Source organism: Ambystoma mexicanum, chromosome 13, assembly GCF_040938575.1.
Source record: "Ambystoma mexicanum isolate Mex_15411 chromosome 13, UKY_AmexF1_1, whole genome shotgun sequence".
NCBI lineage: Eukaryota > Metazoa > Chordata > Amphibia > Caudata > Ambystomatidae > Ambystoma > Ambystoma mexicanum.
Window position 1 is genome coordinate 674,532,989 of NC_090938.1, and position 18,966 is coordinate 674,551,954.

General features: G+C 47.9%; 1 protein-coding gene across 1 annotated transcript in view; it reads left to right on the forward strand.

Annotated features, from left to right (window-relative positions):
• The window catches only part of LASP1 (LIM and SH3 protein 1), a 640,230-nt gene that overhangs the window by 32,192 nt on the left and 589,072 nt on the right, over window positions 1–18,966 (forward strand). The gene's annotated exons all lie outside the window — the stretch shown is intronic.

Here is an 18,966-nt window from a genome sequence, read left to right on the forward strand (position 1 = left end):
TGGGTGCCATGAGTCGGGAGATGGAGTGTTGATGGGGCAGGGCTAGAGGTGGAGTCATGGCTGACCAGCGATGGGCTTTTAAAAAGTGTTTAAACGAAAGACTAAAATAAGATTGATAATTTTTCAGGAATGACATAATAAAGTAACCAATCTGATGATAAAGCTGAGCAAAGTGTCTGTCTTGTTATTGCTTTATTTTCCACATCCTGAAGCCCCACAATTACCAGCACGCAGGTCGCTGAATCTAGAAAGAAACGCTGCACGGAATAATCTTTTATAGGTATGGTGTCTCACAGCCTGCATCTTTGTGTCCCTCCCACTTCAATCGCCCACAATTTGTACCTAATGAAGACCCAATATCCGCTCCTAGTCATTCACTGCTGCTGTGCCTGCAGGCTGCAGCCATCTAACCTTTACGCACACGCAGGTTTTGGAACGTCTGCGACCACTGGGAACCGTGAATTGCTGCAGGTGCATCGGCTTGACGTGGCTCACCAAGGTCACGGGCCGGTTTTTATTTATTTTTCTAGCGGATTCGGGATCCGTGGAGACCTTTTTTGCTGGATTCCGAATCTGAGAAAACCATTCGCTATTCCAACACATAGTATAATCTGTCGAGTGTAGACTTGGGGCTGCTTTGCTGTTCTGCAGCTGTGAATAAAAACCAAGGGCCCTTGTTCTGTTCTAACGCAACCTCCCATCTCTGAAAACCAGATGTTTCTTCCCCAGATGTGGCTTTGATTGGCATCGTTTGGACGCTATTGGAAAGAGACGCCCTTTGGCTGTGTGTGAACTTTTAATTTGCTGGGTGGGTTTGTAGCTGATTGTCTCGGCGCTTCGGTAGGAGTAATTGGAGTTTATTTTCTCCGTCCCCTTTCCCTGTCTGGGTCTATGGCAGACGAAGGCTGACTAATCCTCGGGATGGCGACTGCCCGTCTGATCTGGCAGACTTAGTTTGAGGAACCCTGGGCGCTGAAACAGTGATGGAATTATCATAGTCACTAAGTATTTTAAGCTTTCTGTCTGTCATTACTTCCCTTTCTGCCCCCGCCCGATTGTCATACGGTCTCCTTTTAACATCTAGGCACTGTTTGTAGTAACCCTTCCGCTTTTCCTGCAGTAAACACACATTCGGTGCTCATCCTGCTGTGTACCAGTGGGAGTAAGTGAATATATGCAGATCTCACAGACACCAGACCTGGCCTTTTAAGGATCCTGTCTTCACAACACTGCTGGAATCCCTAAAGGTATCGGACCAGATGGGACTTTTTTTTTTAACCAGGGCTGTTGCTCAAGTCGCAAGTCTGGTATCCTATTTAAAACGCACACATTGACGTGTAACCAACCCCCTGAAGTGTCCTCCAGATGCCCCAGCCAAATGGGGCTTCTGGTCTTTTTTATGGCCTTGGATCTCAGGGCTGCAGCAGAAAGCACAAGGTGTGTTGATGCTTGCTCTGCGGATAAAACTCCTACTCAGCCCCTCACTACTTATAAACCAGCAGTTATCCCAATACTATCCTAAAGGTTTAATAGGCACTGCCCAACTGGTATACCGCCTTTGCCTCTTATAGTAATTTTATTTATTGTGCATTTGTTAGATGCTTACACAACAAGCAACTTGTGTTTCAAAGCAGATGGCAGGCTATACACTTCACGATGTGAGCTGGCAAAAGAGCATCCAAACAGCACTTCTCCTGTGGTAGCAAAATAAAGGATGGCCAGTCAATTTTTCTATAAAAATGGCAGAATTTTATTAAACTAAAACTAACCACACTAGCAACCCACCCCTGTACGAGAAGACACAGATTGTGCAGACTTTAAGATGAGGCACTTTGGATCTGAAGACCAGGTGAGACAGGCAATCTATTCAGCAGCAATGTTCAATGATGATGTCTTTAAAAAGGTAGGGAGTTGGGGGTTCTTAAATCTCACTGCGGTCCTTTATGCAGGCGAGGAGTACAGAACCACTACAAATCTTTTTAGGCTTGTTTTTGAGGCTCAACAGTTTTGAGTGAGCATAGATTGTTGTGTTGACACAATCGGTGCAGTCCTGCAGTGGTCATTGTCTCGAATCGGGTAAAGAACAGACAGGTGACAGCTGAGTCAGGGGCTCGGATTGATATGCTGCAAGTGTCAGTTTGTTTCAGGGTACGGGGCACCTGCAGCAGCTCCAAGGTGGTTGAGTCCACTTGAGTGGATTGAGATGACAAACCTAGCCCAGAACTGGTCTTTAACTTCAGGGTTGCTGGGAAACCCTATCCAGGCTCTCCTGGGATAAGGAGGGGGGAAGGGGAGAGCGAGTCCTTTTTCTGCCTTGCCCAGCTAGGAAGGTTGCCAGAGACCGCTTACAGATGCAGTCTGCTCCAGTCAGCAGGGTCTTGGTTAAAGAGTTCAAGCATAGATTGTCCAAACTGCGTTCACCCCAAATGGTCCTCTAAGATAGTTGAGGGGAAGGTCTTGCTCCCTCCTTGCACTCTATGGCAGGGGACTTCGGACTTCAGAAAGATTTCACCTCAAACCTTATTGGGGTACACTCTGGCCCAAGTGTTCACCCCCTCCTACGGCCAATTTGCCGCAGCATGTTGGTCCATTTCAAGCCTTCTGCACGGGTCCGATAGTGGCTGCTGTGACACAAGGCTATTTTTGATGTCCGTCTCAGAATGCTTTGTCTTCAGGAAGAGGGATGGAGGCACAGCAAGTGTGGGTGCCCTAGGGAAATTGAAAGATGGTGGATTCCTTCTCTAGACTGCAATAACTCTTCTGGGCTCCTCTAACACTGCCCACTTATTTGTTCGCCTACTTCACTCTTAGTTGCCTCCTTGGTGCGACTTCCCTCTTGGTGGCAGAACCATAACCTTTTAAAGCAAATGTATCTGGGGTAGTTTCTCCTCTCCTGGAAGGTGACCAGCCTTCCCAGAGAAGCTTGATGAGCTTGAATCGAAATGGTCTGTTTTGCATGAAATTTGGTCCCAGTCAGCTGGGTACATAAACCTTCTGGACATGGTGCCATCCCCACAAATGGAACTCTGGTAACAATATATTCTAAGCAATAAGTTGTTCCAATTGGATATGTTTCTATACAATTTCCCCAATTTTATAGATGCAATAGATTATGCATACACTAGTATAGAAGCTTGTGTACACGGGCCAACGTGCAGGTTTAAATTAACACAGTAGGACCACTATATACCTTCAGGCAACAGCTCCCTCTAGGCGTGACAACAGGTGAAACTACTGCATTGGACAGAATGAAGGTGCGTGCAGGTCTACATGCCGAGCATAACAGCTGCTGTTGAAAAGCCAATGTGCGCGGAGAGCGTGAGGTCTGCAGCTCAGACAGAAAGCAACCAGCTTGAGGTACAATGAAGATGCGCGCTGAGGCACGTTGTAGGCAAGGAGCAGTAGAATAGTAGAATTGAGGTCCGAGGGCCAGGAGTGACCCGCTTTGCCAGCATAACCCCTGCATTGTAAAATCCTCTATAGGATAGTCTTGCTCTTTATTAGCGTACAATATCCCCTAACTCTTTACTGGTGTGCAGGACTCTACAACTCTTGTGTTTACGCAGCGTCGTAAGCTTCTTTTCATTTGTACTCCTACGTTCTCCTTAATAGAAGTTGCTCTAATGCGACCTTTTGTTTTTAGTGTTGCATCTTTTGTACGTTGTCTTGTCTACTGCTCTTGTGCCATTTTGATAGCCTCTGTGCATGCATAGCCCTGTAAGAAAAAGGGTGGGGGGGGGAGGGTGGAGTTCATCGGGATAGAGGGAGTGGCAGATGTTAAACCACCCACTTTTTCCTATTGCATGGTCTTCCGGCCTCTCTGGCAAATCTGAAGGAGACTGGGATGGGGTAGGGTAGTGGGGTAAGGAGGACAATGCAAGATAGCTTTGTTGTGTTAGTGTGGCCAGACTTGATGTACCTTGAGCTATGCCTGTGGGTCTTTTTTCTAGCTGGTGTGTTGAATCATAGTGACATTTGTGTCCATATGTTCCCGTGTATGTTGCTAGTATGCATTGGAAAGGGTGGTGGTAGGTACATTGTTGTAGAGTTCTGTTGGATGTTTTTAGCAAGTGATCTTTAAATTGCTGTAAGAGTGACCTAGTTGGTATGTGCATATAGTGTTTGGTTGGTCTTAAATCGCTAAAAGGAAGACATTTGCATGATGACAAAAAATATACATGAGTTTATTTTGGATAGACTGGATTTTTTTAATCCCTTGAGAGATGAACAGCACATTTAAATTGTTTGGTGTACAGCTTCAACAGAACAGCATCCTACATGACAATTTGCAGTCACTTAATTGCTTTTCTTGCACAAGTTTGTTTTTGCACTGCTTATTATCCTTAGTTTATTATTTTGTATTAGTTTATTATTTTGTATTTAAAGAAGTTGTACTATTGCAATTGATTTTCTGATCATCATTAGGCTAATAACTGTTTTGTGTTTAGTGCAGGCTGGATTCTTAGAGTAAGTTTAATGTTGGGGATATTTTAGCCTTGCCTTCGAATTCTGACACTAGAACACTTAATCCGGTTCTAGTAACGCACTAAAACCAGACTAATTGCAGTAACGGGCCATGCTGTGGTTGCAGATTGTCTTCTTTCAGTTTGAGAAACTGGTAATGCAGAGATGGGTAGGTAATTGATCGCCTAATGTTTGCTCCAATGCTCGGTCCAGGCCACAAAGGAGTGTTGTCATCTTGATTATAGATGCTCTCCTGTGCCTCTGCTTCTCTACACTATTCTTTCTCCACCTCGTGGAGGTCTAGTTCTAATGACCTTTTATTTTGGCATGTTCTTTTGAGGGGTTCTTCAGTTAGTGTATAGGTGCCACTATGTGCCATTTGAGACCTGACTGGAGGCGGTTGAAACGTTTTATTTAAAAAGCTTACCCTCTTGTGTTTGCCAGTGCCCTCTTTCTGCATTGAACTGGTATTCTTTGTGCCTTGCTTGCACCGATCTGCTTCTACCCTGGATTTTTCGGTGTCTCGTCATGGCGTGCCCTTCTTGGCGTCAGTATCTTCTGCACCTTGTATAGGTGTTGATTTCCTCTTAGTATCGTGTTGCTGAGTCGTCTTCCCTGCACCAGTCTTTTTGTCTGCAAAACCTGAGGAGTTGAAGGGTGCCAGGGGGAAGCTAGAGATTCCTGGGCGCCACTTTCATTCTGTGTTTTGCTGTGACATTTGAATGAGGGAAGAGCCTAAGATCTGACGGCTTATAGAGCTTTTGGTCTGAGTTAGCTGCTTTTGTGTGGGGAGGAGGATTTAAACAGGAGAGCTTTGTAATAGCTCCACATTGATATGGTAACTTCTAGGCATAAGAGATCCCTGGGTGGGGGATGTTTGTGTAGTGGGGCGGATTGTTCAGTTAAGAAGAGGGGAGTAGACAAATTAGAGCTATATGTAGAGGGCATAAGTAGATTGGTAAACTATTAATACAGTGGGGCAACAGTTGATCTAGAATGCCCAGGAACACAATACTATGGGGCAGCAATTCTTTAAGGGCAAAACAAGGTATACAGTGAGCAACAATCTAGGGAAGAGCAATTCATCTGAGACGCAAAGGAGAAACATAGTGAGCTAAAAAGAATGCAGAGCTCCATTTGTAACATTATGGATCACATCGGAGTGGGGCAACAATCAAGGATAAACCATCTGAACATCAAGTAACCAAGGGCAGGTGTGTCGGCACAAGATTTAGGGCAAGCAAATTATTAATGATGGGATACTAGAAGACCAATCCTAGGAAGGTGGTGCTGATCACCAAGGAGCAATGACAAACTGACTTAATCTGTTCCCATCACCAACTATTCCGGCAAAGTTACCGTAAGAGTTTGGATTTTGTGTAAATTCAGCGCAGAGCCAGCTAAACAGGATGGGGCAGGTGAGGGGGTACAAGGGCGAGCATGGGGAACAGTCCTAGATCCATACCCTTCATCCCCAAAAAGTTTACATTCCACTGTATTGTATTTGGTTATTTGTATAGCGCTCTTTCCCCACTTGTGTGGTCTCAATGTGCTTTTTCTTCGGTTGAACGCCTTTCTTGACCATAGTCTATGTGGTTGGAAATTCTAGGGTGTTTAGCTTAGGAGATCCATGTGTGCATGTTGCCTTTCTAGGACTTGGGTGGCTGGCAAGGCTCGACTAAGCAGCCCAAGAGATGTCGGACATGTGGGTGGGTGCTGTTGAGGGTTAGCAATAGCTTGCTACTGTGAGTCTGTGAGGCCAGCTATACCAGATTCCTTCGGGGCAGTGGTTGCTGTAGGCTAGTGGCAGAGGTGTTGAGGTACGTCGGATGTTTCAGTCTGGATGGCTGTGTGCGCTAGACCTGATGTGCTTGTCAGTAGCCGTATTCTATCATGCATGGATGCTTGGCCGTGCCTGCGGCCTGTGTCAACACTAGTGGTGTGAGGATATACGTACCGTAGTCTCCAAGATTGGTCAGCTAAGGCAATATATGTCCAGATCTAGAAATGAGATTCCTATACTGATGGGCATAGCTTTCATACTGTAGCAGGTATCTGCATATATTGAACCGAGATAGAGGCTACACCTGTATTTGGAATCCTGTATAGTGTGCAACAAGATTTGGTCTCAAAATGCAGTAGGTCACATTATATAATAGACAAGGGGGAGGCTGAATCTAGATTCGAGAATCCTGCATGGTGTGCAGGGGGCGGGGGGGTGGCTAGCCTACAGTAGGTTTCCATAGTGTAACAAGTTGATGGTTTATTGAATATAGATTTGGGAATACCTTAGTAGGGGGAGATAGCTAGTGTTGAGAGCTTCCCTGGGTGAGTTATACAGGTTAATAGTAGCAGAGAATTACGTGGTGGTGGGCGTGTGCTACCCTGGGTTACTTATTACGTCTTGGAGGAATTCAGGGCTGGTATTGTGGACTGCGCAATGGCTGATATGTATGGGTTTGAAGGTGATGCTTCGAGCAATAGGGAGCCTGTGGAGGAGACTCAAAGTAGGGCTGATGTGTTATCTGGCAGGTAGGTTAATGAGCAGGCATGCTGCCGCATTTTGGATTCTTTGGAGTTTCCTTGGTATAAGTGAGGTTTGGGAAAATCTACGTGAGGATACATAGGTGGAAGAAGGCGGTTTTGGATACGCTGGTGGTATGTGAGGGATAAATCTGAGTCAAATTCGCATCCAAGGTTTTTAACCACGTTAAAAGGTGCATGTGCTTGTCCTAGTGATTTGGGCCACGGTATTGGTTGGGGGATGAGCGATGTTTTCCCGCAGACTACGATTTCAGTTTTCCCAGGGGTTGAGGATTATGTGGTTGGTCGTCATCCAGTGATCAATGTCAGAGAGGCATGATGACCGGTCCTGGCTGGCAGAGCCTTCAGAGTTTGTAATTTTGAGGATGATCTGGGTATTGTCTGCATAGTTGTAGCAGGTAAGGTTGTACGAGCGGATGATTGCGGGAATGGGTTGTATGTAGAAATTGAAGATTAGAGGTGACGTGGATGCTCCTTGGGGACACCTTTACAAACTGGACGTGATATGGATGTGAACTGGTCAAGATGCATGATCTGCGACCTGTTACAGATGAGAGGTCCACGAAAGGGCTGTGCTTGTGATTCCTAGTGTTTGTAGTCTGACTAATAGAATTGAGTGATTGATGGTATCAAAGACCGCAGAAAGGAGAGCCGCGCAGCCGTCTGCGTTGGCTGTTTCTTTTAGGTCGTCCCAGATGAAACTAGGGAGGATTCTGTTCCTCTTTGCAGTCTGATTCCTGATTGCGCTGGGTCTAGGAGGTTGTTGGCATTGGCGAAGCTGTGTGCAAGCAGCCCGGTCAATCAGTTTTGCTATGAAACGCATATTGGAGATAGGTCGGTAGCTTTGAGGGAGGAGTGGGTCAAGGGTCCGTTTTTTGAGAATGGGTTTGGTGTAGGATGTTTTTAGGGCATTCGGGAAGGATCCTGATGCGAGTGATTAAGGTTTGTGCGTGCGACGTCTTACTGGAGTTGCCACTCCTTTTTGAAGCAGCAGAGTGCCATGGCTCCTTAAATCGCTGGATTATCCTAGAAAATACTGTATTCAGTAGTCTGCCAGAATTTTAAGAGCGGGGGTGGTTTCCACTTTTGCAGGGCACTGAACATACTTTTGGAGGCAAATGCACCCAATTAACAAAGCTGCGCATAATAGAAAAGGGCGTTGCATATTAAAGTATTTTGACGCAGATCAGTGGAGTTTGTTCACAAGACGTCATACATTTTTGCGTAGCACTGGCTATTCCCAGTGTCTTGGAGCACCTTACATGGTTCGAAATTTGAAAAGGTGGGAGTTGAACAAGAAGTTAAACATTTTGTAGGATAGGCAAGTGGTAGCGGGGGTGGAGGGAAGGGTTATATGTGTGGAAATGGGTGTTATTTTTAGGTTCTTTCTGAATGTGGTGAGGGAGGGTGCAGTGCAGGTGTGAAAAGGTATGGTGTGCCATGCCCAGTGTGTAAATGCTTGCTTGTTTTTGTGTGCATGCGAGTTTAGAGTGGAATGTATAGACTATGTTGGCTTGCTTGTCTGGTATTTGTGTGGGTGATGGGTTTGAGTTTGTTGTGGGTGGGGGAGATTACGTTTTGAGGTGGATGGCTTTAGATGCAATGCAGAGTCTTTTGAAAGCAATTCTGAGCTTTGTGGAGCTGGGTGAGAGAGGGAATGATGTATGAATGTTTAGGAGCCAGTCTCTGAGGGAGTCGCAGTCTCTGCAGTCCCTGTCAGGGCTGATCGCCAGATGGCAGACAGAGAAACCAGCACCAACGTCCAGCGGGAGTACCAACATTATGTCTGAAGATCTGGTCGAAAAAAGAACGTTGAGAAGCGCTCGAGGCATGCCTATGACGCAAGGGACCATTTTGGAGCACCCTCGTCTGCTCTCTGCGCCAACAACTACTGAGAAATCACGCACTCGGGCAGCTGGGTTCCTGCCACTGCAACTGTCCTCAGTGCTGAATACATCGACCTCAAGACCCCGCGATCTCAAACTGGTCGACATAATCAAAAAACAGCACCAGGGGAGACCGAGCCAGATGCCCCCGTCAGCCCCCTAGGCGCTCACAGAACAGCCTCAGTGCTGCCAACCTTCTCGCCTGCGCACCCTGTACTCCTCCACACCTTCGTCATCGCCGTGTGCGTCCCCTCCACTGCCACCCGAAGGGCTGACGGCACTGGGCTCTGCCCAGGGGAGGGACGAGGAGTGGTGGGGGGGGGGGGGGGGCAGAGTGCTAGCGGGTCAGGGAGAATGCTCCAGCTCCAACACTCCCGGATATGCTCACCTCAGACGCCAGAAGGATCCCACTGTCCACTAGAAGCGGCTCCATGCCGCAGGAGCCCTCGCCTGCCGCTCAGAAAGAGCAAGCAGTCTCCCCGAGCCATCGGGAAAAGCCTGGCGCTGCTTCACACCCACAGTACCTTGCTGAAGGAGCCAAGGAGACGCCCTCCAAGCGGGTGACTACTGCCGTACAGATCCACGCCAGCTCAGACGACCGTGCTGTTTGCCCCCTACTGGCTGAAGCGGATACTGCAGCCAGCGTTGCTGAGAAGAAATCTACAACGTGGGAAAACTCGGTCACTCTCTTCAAAAAAGCCGCACACGATGATGAATGGATCGACTTAGGATGCAACAAAGAAAACTCAGCCCCCTCTCAACCATAACGACTCTGACTAAGAACAAAGACACACCAAGCCCCAAATTAAAGCCTTGCAGGAAAAACACAAAGGAAAAATGCCCTGAGAGATTACACATGCCTCAAGACGCAGAAGAACAATCTCAGCCACCCAGCATGGACAACCAGGAACCCGGCCATCTTCCGGAGCAGGCAGAAAAAGAAAAACCAAGGAAAAGAGAAACAAATTAACAAGAAATCGAGGAAGCTAACAACTGTAAAATAAACTGCTCACAAACCCTTCACAAAGCAACTTGTTGAGACTTCTTCAAAAAACAGAGCAAGAGGCCATATGCCCTTTTAGAACTGTCGGATGCCGAGATGCTTGAAGCTATTCAAGACACCGCCCCCCCAAACTCCAAGACCCCCAAAACGGGCGACACCCGGGAAACTGCACCAGTGATTGACCTTGACACAAGGACCCCTGTGGAAGCTGAACCAACCGGCCCCCACCAGCCCTCAGAGGAAAGCACAGAACCCAGCGAGGCAGATATTACAGAAGATGATTCTACTCCTATCCCAAGCACTTACGTAATCAGCTCTCGAGCTTGCCAGCTCCTCAGCACCCAACACCCTCAACTCTGCAAGCAGCTCCAATCGACCACATACAGTCTTCTTTCCCCGCAGTGCAAAAATACAGACGCTCCGCTGCCCCCCACGGTTGTGGACACCCCTTCTCCACAAGAGAGCCAAACGCTGAACGACGCCCCCAGAGGGCAGCATGACGACAGCGAACACCGGGAAAGCCGCAAAAACCCACCAAACGGGCCTCGAATCCCAATACACTGTCCAAACCCAAAACCCTGCCCAAACCCAAAACCCAGTGACCTCACCATAAATCAAACTCCACCCCGGCGAAAGACCCATGACCTGTTCCCAAACACTCCCATAAGGAGCAGAAACAGAAGTGAAGTACCAAACTCCATCCAAAAGACCAGACATGCTCACCATCATGTCTGCAAATACAATTGCCCTTGCACCTTTTAGAAAACTGTACGAGTCGATTAATGAAGCCTTGAAAGATCATACCACCATATCCGCCATGATGCACTCGAAACTGATTTACCTCAAGGGATATGTGACTGCCATGAACAAAACAAGGGAGACATACAGAAAGCCGCCGAACTAAGTCGTTGTCATGATCTCTGCTTCCAAAAGGTCAGGGTTTTCCCAACTCCCTTGGAAGCAGATCCATAACCCAGGTTCCGAGTGCCAACCAGTCCCAATTGGGACCTTTTGGACCCAGTCCTGGCGCCAGTGGCACCAGGCTCATAAATAGGCCCAGTCCCAGCGCTGGAAGCGCCGGGCTCATAATGCTTGGGTGGACTTACCTGCAGCAGACCATGCTGCTTACTTGCCTGCCAGTTGAGCCTCTGATCCTTTTCTGTTTGGAACTACTTTTCCTGTTGGGTGGGGCAGGAGCCACTCCCTAGGTTCAGAACACTGGAACTCTTCTGGAAAGCAGGAAATCTTTTCTTACCTAGGCGTGGCTGTGGAAGGAGACACCTAAGCACTACAGGAGGCTATTTAAACCACACCCGATGGATGAATCTTGCTTTGCGTTATTCTGCATCCTCTGCAGCAGAACGCTCATCGTGTCTTCGCATCTGATCCTGGGCCTAAGGAAAAGGGCTTACCATCCTGAATCCAGTCTTCAGCAACACCTATAAAGACAAGAAAGAACAGGTTAGCATTACGGTCTTCAGTGACAGCGCTTCACTTACCTGGTCCATCGGCTGTCACCAACGCCTCGCGCTGCATTCCGGCATCTGAAAGACAAAACAAGGTGCGTTTAAAGACATTGGGGAACTTTAATACTCACGTGCCATTACTCCTTTCCACATCTAACCCAGTGGGTATTCCGGCACCCTGCAGCCGCTCCGAACTTGTACCTGCAAAATAAAAAGACAGTTAGAGCGCATCGTGAAGCAGGCAACAAGCGCTTACTTACGTGCTTCCAGGCGCTTCTATTCATCACACGGGCTCCATCTTCAACTCACTTCAGCCCGTCATCCGCCATCGCCGGAACCCTGCAAAACAAGAGACATCATTACTAAAGACTTTTAAAGACATTAGAATTACTCGAAACTTACCGTTCGTGCAGTAAACGACGGACAGCAGTCCTCTGAAGTCAAGAGGCCTGCTCCCCTTATCCAGTGAAGAAACTGGTTACAGCACCCTGCCCCGAGGCAGATGGAGAGCACGGCGTTCACTTACCTAAGGTGAGAGCGTTCACCTTTGGGGTTCTACAGGAGAAGAGAAAGGGAAGAAGAGAGAGACATTCAATAACCCAGTTCATTAATCGCATATTTTCTATCTGCAGACATCTTACCCTTCGAGTCCGACATACAGTGCACAGAGGTCCAGCCCAAAGAGCCAGCCGTGTGTTACACATCACCTTTGAAGATACGGTATACGCCCAGTCAAGACCGGCGCCTCTACGGGAATCAGGTGAGCGTTAGTCGTACGCCCTCGCAAGATCATCCAATGGACAATGGACTGGTCACATTCAAACCACGCCAAAGTGGCACACCACGCAGGAACCCAGACATCACCAGGAGCTGCTGGTAGGGCCTCCTTCAACTTTGCAAAACAACCAGCACCTCAAGCGCAAGACATTTTCAGCATATTCAATGACCAACAAGCCAGGGGCTCCTGCATTCCAGCGCCTCAGCCTGATCTGTTCATATTCAAATCAACGCAAGCTCGGTCGGGTGAGACCCTATGCATCAATGAAGATACAACCCAAAAGACGCTGCGGGCTGCTACCAACGCACAAGCAGCCTCCACAAATAAGGAAACCACTAAAACATCAAACGCCCTTAAAAATCCAAGAGCCGCCAAATGACAAAAGTACTATGAGAATCAAAAAAGAACCCTACTGCTAAGACCCAAACAAACCCAATTAGAAGAACTTCGGGGGCAACATTCTCAGAACCAAAGCCAGTTGCAGTAGGCATCCTGGCCAACGACTGCCAGCGAGAGGGGTCTCCGATCACCATTGAGAAATTTCTTGCTGACAAATTATGAAAATATCACAACATTTTGTCGACCACTCTAGAGAAAAGGAAAAAACTCGCCCCTCGGCCCGCTTGTCCTGCAAGGCCCCCACTGTTGGCTACAGAGCTTCACTAGATTGATCCAAACGCTCAAGATCCCCAACACATCGCAGAACAAACCACCTCAAGTCACACGACGGGAGTCAAAACCCTCACAATAACTTGCCGCCACTGCTCTATCAAAGAAGACAGATGGGGAAATTGGAACACCATCCCCAAAGACACACTCCCCACTCACGGCGACTCGCCTCCAAGACAGCACGAGTCGCACCTTCAATACTACTGCAAGAACAGATATGAAGACGACTCTGGGAAAAGACCGATCAGGCTACTACAAACCACGAGGCCACGCTAAATTTGCGACGAGCCGTAACAGGAGAAAAAACTTACCAATCACAATTCTAAAACTAGAGCAAATTGGCAGAAACAAGGTGGCCACAGTACGGAATAGTGGGACAGTACTAAAAATATTCCATTGCAGCAAGGCTTTTCAACATCTCTCTTCGGACGACCTACTCTTGAACCATACCACAAGGAAGATAAAGCCAAATGCTATCTGTACATAAGACAGGAAAGACCTCCTCTGCAACGATGTAAAGCTAACAGTGCCCGACCACAGCGAACAAAACCCAAACTTATCCAGCGAACAGTCAACTGTGGAAAACGAACAGCACTACGTATCACAAACAGAAAGCCTGTATAAAGACGAGACCATAAAAAGCGAATATCGACAAACGAACCGAGAAAGAAAGTAAGAACACTCCCCAAACCAGAACATGCAATCATCTAGACTCTGCATCCAAGATCAGTCCAAGAAGCGCAAAACAACTTGGAGCCACACAAGAAGTCGCCCAAAAGGTTTTCCCCTAGACTCAAAGACTCAGTAACACAGGGAAACCGATTTGAAGGAGCGGCTCCACATGCGCCAGAAACTATCCCCCCCCCCCCCCCCCCCTCGCGACGCAAAAGGCTTTTACTCCAATACTGTTGAAGCAGTTGTGGGCCTGGCTGCCAAAAGCCCTATCCATCACCACAAAAAAATAGCAATCAGAGCCCCCACAAAGATGGGCCGTCGCGCATGACTACAGCACCCTCCTCCTGACCGAACCGCAACGACCCTCAATCGCCTTGTGGAACACCTGCGGTTACAACCATATGACGATCACAGGAGGCATTGACCTAGGCCAGTTCAATCTACTTGCCTTACAGGAATTGTGGCTGTGCGAACCACTTCTAGTCGGTTTCGACATCGGATTCGAACCAGCCGCCAAGAACAGACTGGGCCGTCCATCTTCCGGCTTGCTATTGGCAGCGGCATCGAAATCCAGGAAACGCAATCGGCTTCAATCCACCAACTGGGTGCACTACATTCGGTCCTCAGCCAAAAAACGGACCACTCAACTGGCCATAATCAACACCTCCGATGATAAAGGAGCAAACTGAAACTGATCAAAAAATCCATAGACTCCATCTACGTAGACAATGAGATCGCTCATATTATCTGCGGCGATCTCCATGCTAAATGTAAGCTAGACGTACCCGCAGATCAGCAGACGAGACAAAAAAACACATTCGAGAAAAGAGGCATGCTATGGAACGAACTGATGACCTCGCTCGGTTTCCACAACATCGACCTGGCACTCCCGGACCAGGGCAGGCCCCCCACCTGTGAGAGAGCCAACCTAAAGGGAACGATAGATTACATCTTTGTCACAGATGCAATTCTGAAACTAATAACGTTTGAAGTAATTTGAACTTCGGCGAGCGACCACAATCTTCTACAAGCTACATGGAACTCAACCTCAGTTACCAAAGTATCAATGAAGGAAAACATTGAATGCACTGCTCAGGGCAACCGTTTGAGAATCACTGCTGCGAGAGTTGAACAACTTAACGGGAGCTACCAACTTAAACTCAACGCCACAGACTGCCCAACAGCGGAAGCCGACTATCAACCCCTCTTAAGCCCCTTCGAAGTTAAACCACGGCCGGGCACCAGACAATGCAATGGGGCATCCACCAGTAAGACAAACGGGTGGTCTCCAAACACGCAGCCTTAAGACAACTCAAAAGAAAAGCAAAAATCTCCAAATCTCCCGCACTTCAATCCAAACTAAAGATTGAAATACAAAGCATGGTTAAAAAATCACCGGGCACTTCTTCATCAAAATGACTCAGACATACTAAGAAAGGAGCAGGCAGAAACAGCAGGGAATTCAGGGCCCTTATAAAAACACCAGCTCACCACAGCAAAACTGTCCTGTCAAACGGGGTTAGTGGGGAGCGATGGAAACAACATTTTGAGGCACTATTTCAAGCGCCCATACCTTCTGCAACGACCTCCCTGGACGACCTTGACACAGCCTGGGCACATGTCTCCAACGTAGAGTACATACCTACAATCATCAGTAAACTTAAAGCCTTGCGAGCCCCAGGGCCCAACTGAGTCACCAATGTTGACCTTAAAAACTTTCCGATAAAGTGGGCCCCATTCATTAGCCTAGTCTTTAACAGATGGGTATCACTGGGTATCACTGGTCAGGCTCTGACGTGGCTGACCTCTTTCCTTTCCAATCGACCCTCCCAGGTCAAACTTGGGTCCTTCCTCTGACATCTTTTTCTCCACCTGTGGTGTTCCCCAGGGATCTAATCTCTCTCCCTGGCTGTTCAACCAGTATCTGGCACTCCTTGCCCACCGCATCGCCGGCCTCTGCCCCAACTTTCAGTGCTGTGCGGACGATACCCAGCTCATTTTCAGGCTACCCTCAGCCTCCGCCTCTCCTTCCCTCATCTCTGACTGTCTGTCTGCTATCCAGGAATGGTGTGCCGCCAATGACCTCTGCCTTAATGCCAGTAAGACTGAGATTCTACTCATCGGCACACCCACTCCCACCTTCCCTGCAGCTCTCTGGCCAGCCTCTCTTGGCCCTCTTCCTGCTCCTACCTGCAAGGCAAAAAACCTCAGGGTCATCTTCGACTCCACACTCTCCTTCTCTCCTCATATATCTGACGTCTCTAAGAAGTCACACTACCAGCTGCACCTCCTCAGAGGTATTCTTCCCTTCCTCTCCTTCCCCCAGAAGCTCACTGTCTCCCGAGCCCTGGTTCTCTCGAAGCTGGACCATTGTAACAGCCTCTATCTAAATCTGCCTGCCTCCACTCTCCGCAACTCATCCAAAACAGAACTGCGAGACTTGTCCTTGGCCTCAAGCCCAGGGACCGTATCTCTCCAGGACTGAAATCTCTACATTGGCTCCCAGTGGCCGCGAGGATTAAGTTCAAAACCCTCTGCATTGTCCACAAGGCCTTCTGGGGCCTGGGGCCTAAATACCTTCAACTCTCTTCCTAAATATCTTCCTTCCCGAGCCCTTCGCTCATCCGTCTCCAACTCCCTCAGGGTCAGCCGCTTCTCGAAGCAACGAGCTGGGGGTAGATCTCTCTCCGCGGCAGGGGCCTCCCTCTGGAACAGCCTTCCTGCCTCCCTGAAACTTGAGGAGAACCATCTCCGGTTCCGGAAGCACCTCAAAACCTTCCTCTTTGCTTCTGCTTTCTCTCTACCGCTCCCCTGCTAAATTCTTCACTGAAACTGCACTGAATCTGCAACTGGGCCACCCTCACCATCCTCGGTCCTGGGCCCAGCCACTCTCCACTTGCACTGCCTCCCTGGCAACCCCTGCACTGTGGGACTGTCTCTGTATCCCTACAGCCCCTCCTTCCCAGCACTTGTCTGCACTTACCTTGCACTTGCCACCAGCTGGCCCGATTTTTTTTTTTATTTATTTATTTTTTATTCTACTTACTTTGTACTGCACTTCCCCCTCCCCTTCCCCTTGCACTTTTTCCCTTCCCCCTACCCCTGCACTTGTGCGGTCTGAATGTCACCTGGCCTAGTATGATCGTTGTCTGTCTTCCCTTTGTTCCCCCCTCCCTGCCTCGTCGCGCCTTGAAACACTTGTGTATAGGCGCGTTACAAATGCCATATCATATCATGTTCAAGATCAATCACTAGATCATGGGCCACGTCAACAGTAGTACCCATCTACAAGACAGATCCGACCCACATAACTATCGCCCAATAGCCCTTCTGGACTCTTATCGGCAAGATTTTCGGAATGCTGCTCTTAAAGATTCCAAGTCTGGGCATCATTAGCACCCTGCGCAGACCCACTCCAAGTGGGCTTTAAAAAAAATTCAGCCACAACAGTCAACCTAATGCTGCTAAGCATTATCAAAAACAAAACCCTAGAAAGCTCCTCCAGACTGTTCTGGCGTTTATAGACCTAACACAGGCTTTCAACCTGGTTGACAGAGCAGTTATGGTCTAAGCTCCACTCCTGGAATGGCACAACTAACATCCTCACTCCGATCTGAGCCCTCCACACGGCCACTACTATGAGAGTAAAACTAAACAGAAATGGACTACTCATCAGAAGTGCAAACTTGCAGAGGAGTTGAGCGAGGCTGCCCACTCGCTCCAGCCCTGTTTGTTGCCTTTTTGGGGGATTACAAAGACGCGTGCCTTAACAGAGCCCCCCCCCAAAAATAGGGGGAACACTTGTTCCGCATCTTATGTATGCAGACGACATAACATTGATGGACCAGACGCAGATGGGCCTCCAAAGGCAGCTAAACCACCTCTCGGATTACATGAACGAAGCAAACCTGGAGATAAACAAGACACAGGTCCTGAATTTGGAGAAGAATGCGAAAAGATAAACAACCTTCAAATAGAATCTCAAAGGCACAGATCGAAACAGTGGGCAATTTCAAATACCTTGGTGTAATTATGGACAGCTAACCAACAGAAGCAAGCATGCAAAAGCACCTTTGGGCAAAAAGACGATCTCTAGCAACTCGGGCATGCATGCATGAAAAGAAATTCGGACGCTTCTCCTTAATTCCAACTTTAAAATTCTACAAGGCAAAAGTCGTCCCAGCCTTAACATACGGAGGTGAAGCAATACCAACAATTCCGGACTCACTGTGGTAAAACCTGGAAAGCTTCTTTTGGAGATCTGTGCTAAATCTACCCCAATCCACTTCAATGGCAATAATCTGGAGAGAACTGGGCCTGACCTCACTCAAAGCCACAGTGAATTTTAACATCTCCCTTTTCAGAAAAACAAGACTGTCCGACGGTCTCCACTATACAGAATGATTGACACAGAAAGGAAAACGGAAAGATGCAGCATGCTAACAAAATGGGCAAATCAAATCAACAGCTCGACCGAATTGCCTGTTCGGAAGAGGAACTAATCGGGGAACCCCTGCAAAATCAAAAGAAAACTAGCAGAGCTAGACTGGATCCACACTTAGAAACTTCTGATGCACTTGCCAGTCCAGCAAATTAAACTGAACGAACCTCCACTACCTCAAATGATTCCCAAACAGACCCCTTTGCCAACTCTTCTTAAGAGCCAGACTAAATCTTCACACAAATGACATCCTCTACATCAGAGGCCACTCTTACTCTAACACATGCAGACTGTTCAAAGAAAGCGACAAAATCAAAACTGTTTGCCACCTTCTAATAAACTACACAAAACTCAAACAAATCAGGAAAGCATACGTAAGCCCAGTAACAGCCGATTACAACACACCAGAAGAGGAGGCGTGGTGGCTCCAAAACCTCTTGGACAATAGCGGTGGCAAAGATTCTCCAACAGCTGTGGAAGAATGTAAAACACTCTCAAACACTCGTCACAAACGAATGACGAGCGAAGACTAGTTGGTCCAACTTTCTTGTAAAATCTACCAAAGTAGATGCACACAAGTTAAAAAATATAAATAAATAAAAAAGTTTAGGCAGGTGGAGGATGAGTCTGGCTGCTTTTTGTATGGCTTGCAGTAGGGTTGCAAGGGTGCTTTTGGGGAGAGCTTTGCCGTAATCCAGTTTACAGAGAACCAGTGCTTGGACTGCTGTGCAGAAGCACGAGGAAGGATATTGTGTTGGTGTAGTTGTAGATTACATGTTCTGGTGACAACAGCAATGTAGTGTGTGTGAAGGAAATGTGGGTGTCTAAAGGGATTTGACGGGTGAGGAGAGGAATGTGTGGCTTGTCTGTGGCAAGTTCTTGGATCCAGGGGGTGAGGTCGGGTTTGTGCAGGCAGATGGGTAGGTACTTCAGTCTGTGTCTGCGTATTGATGGAAATAGTCGTTGTTTGCTAAGGGTCCATCCAAGGGATTCAACTTATAGGTTGAAGAGGAGTAGAAACTGGGAGGAGCCTGTTAAGT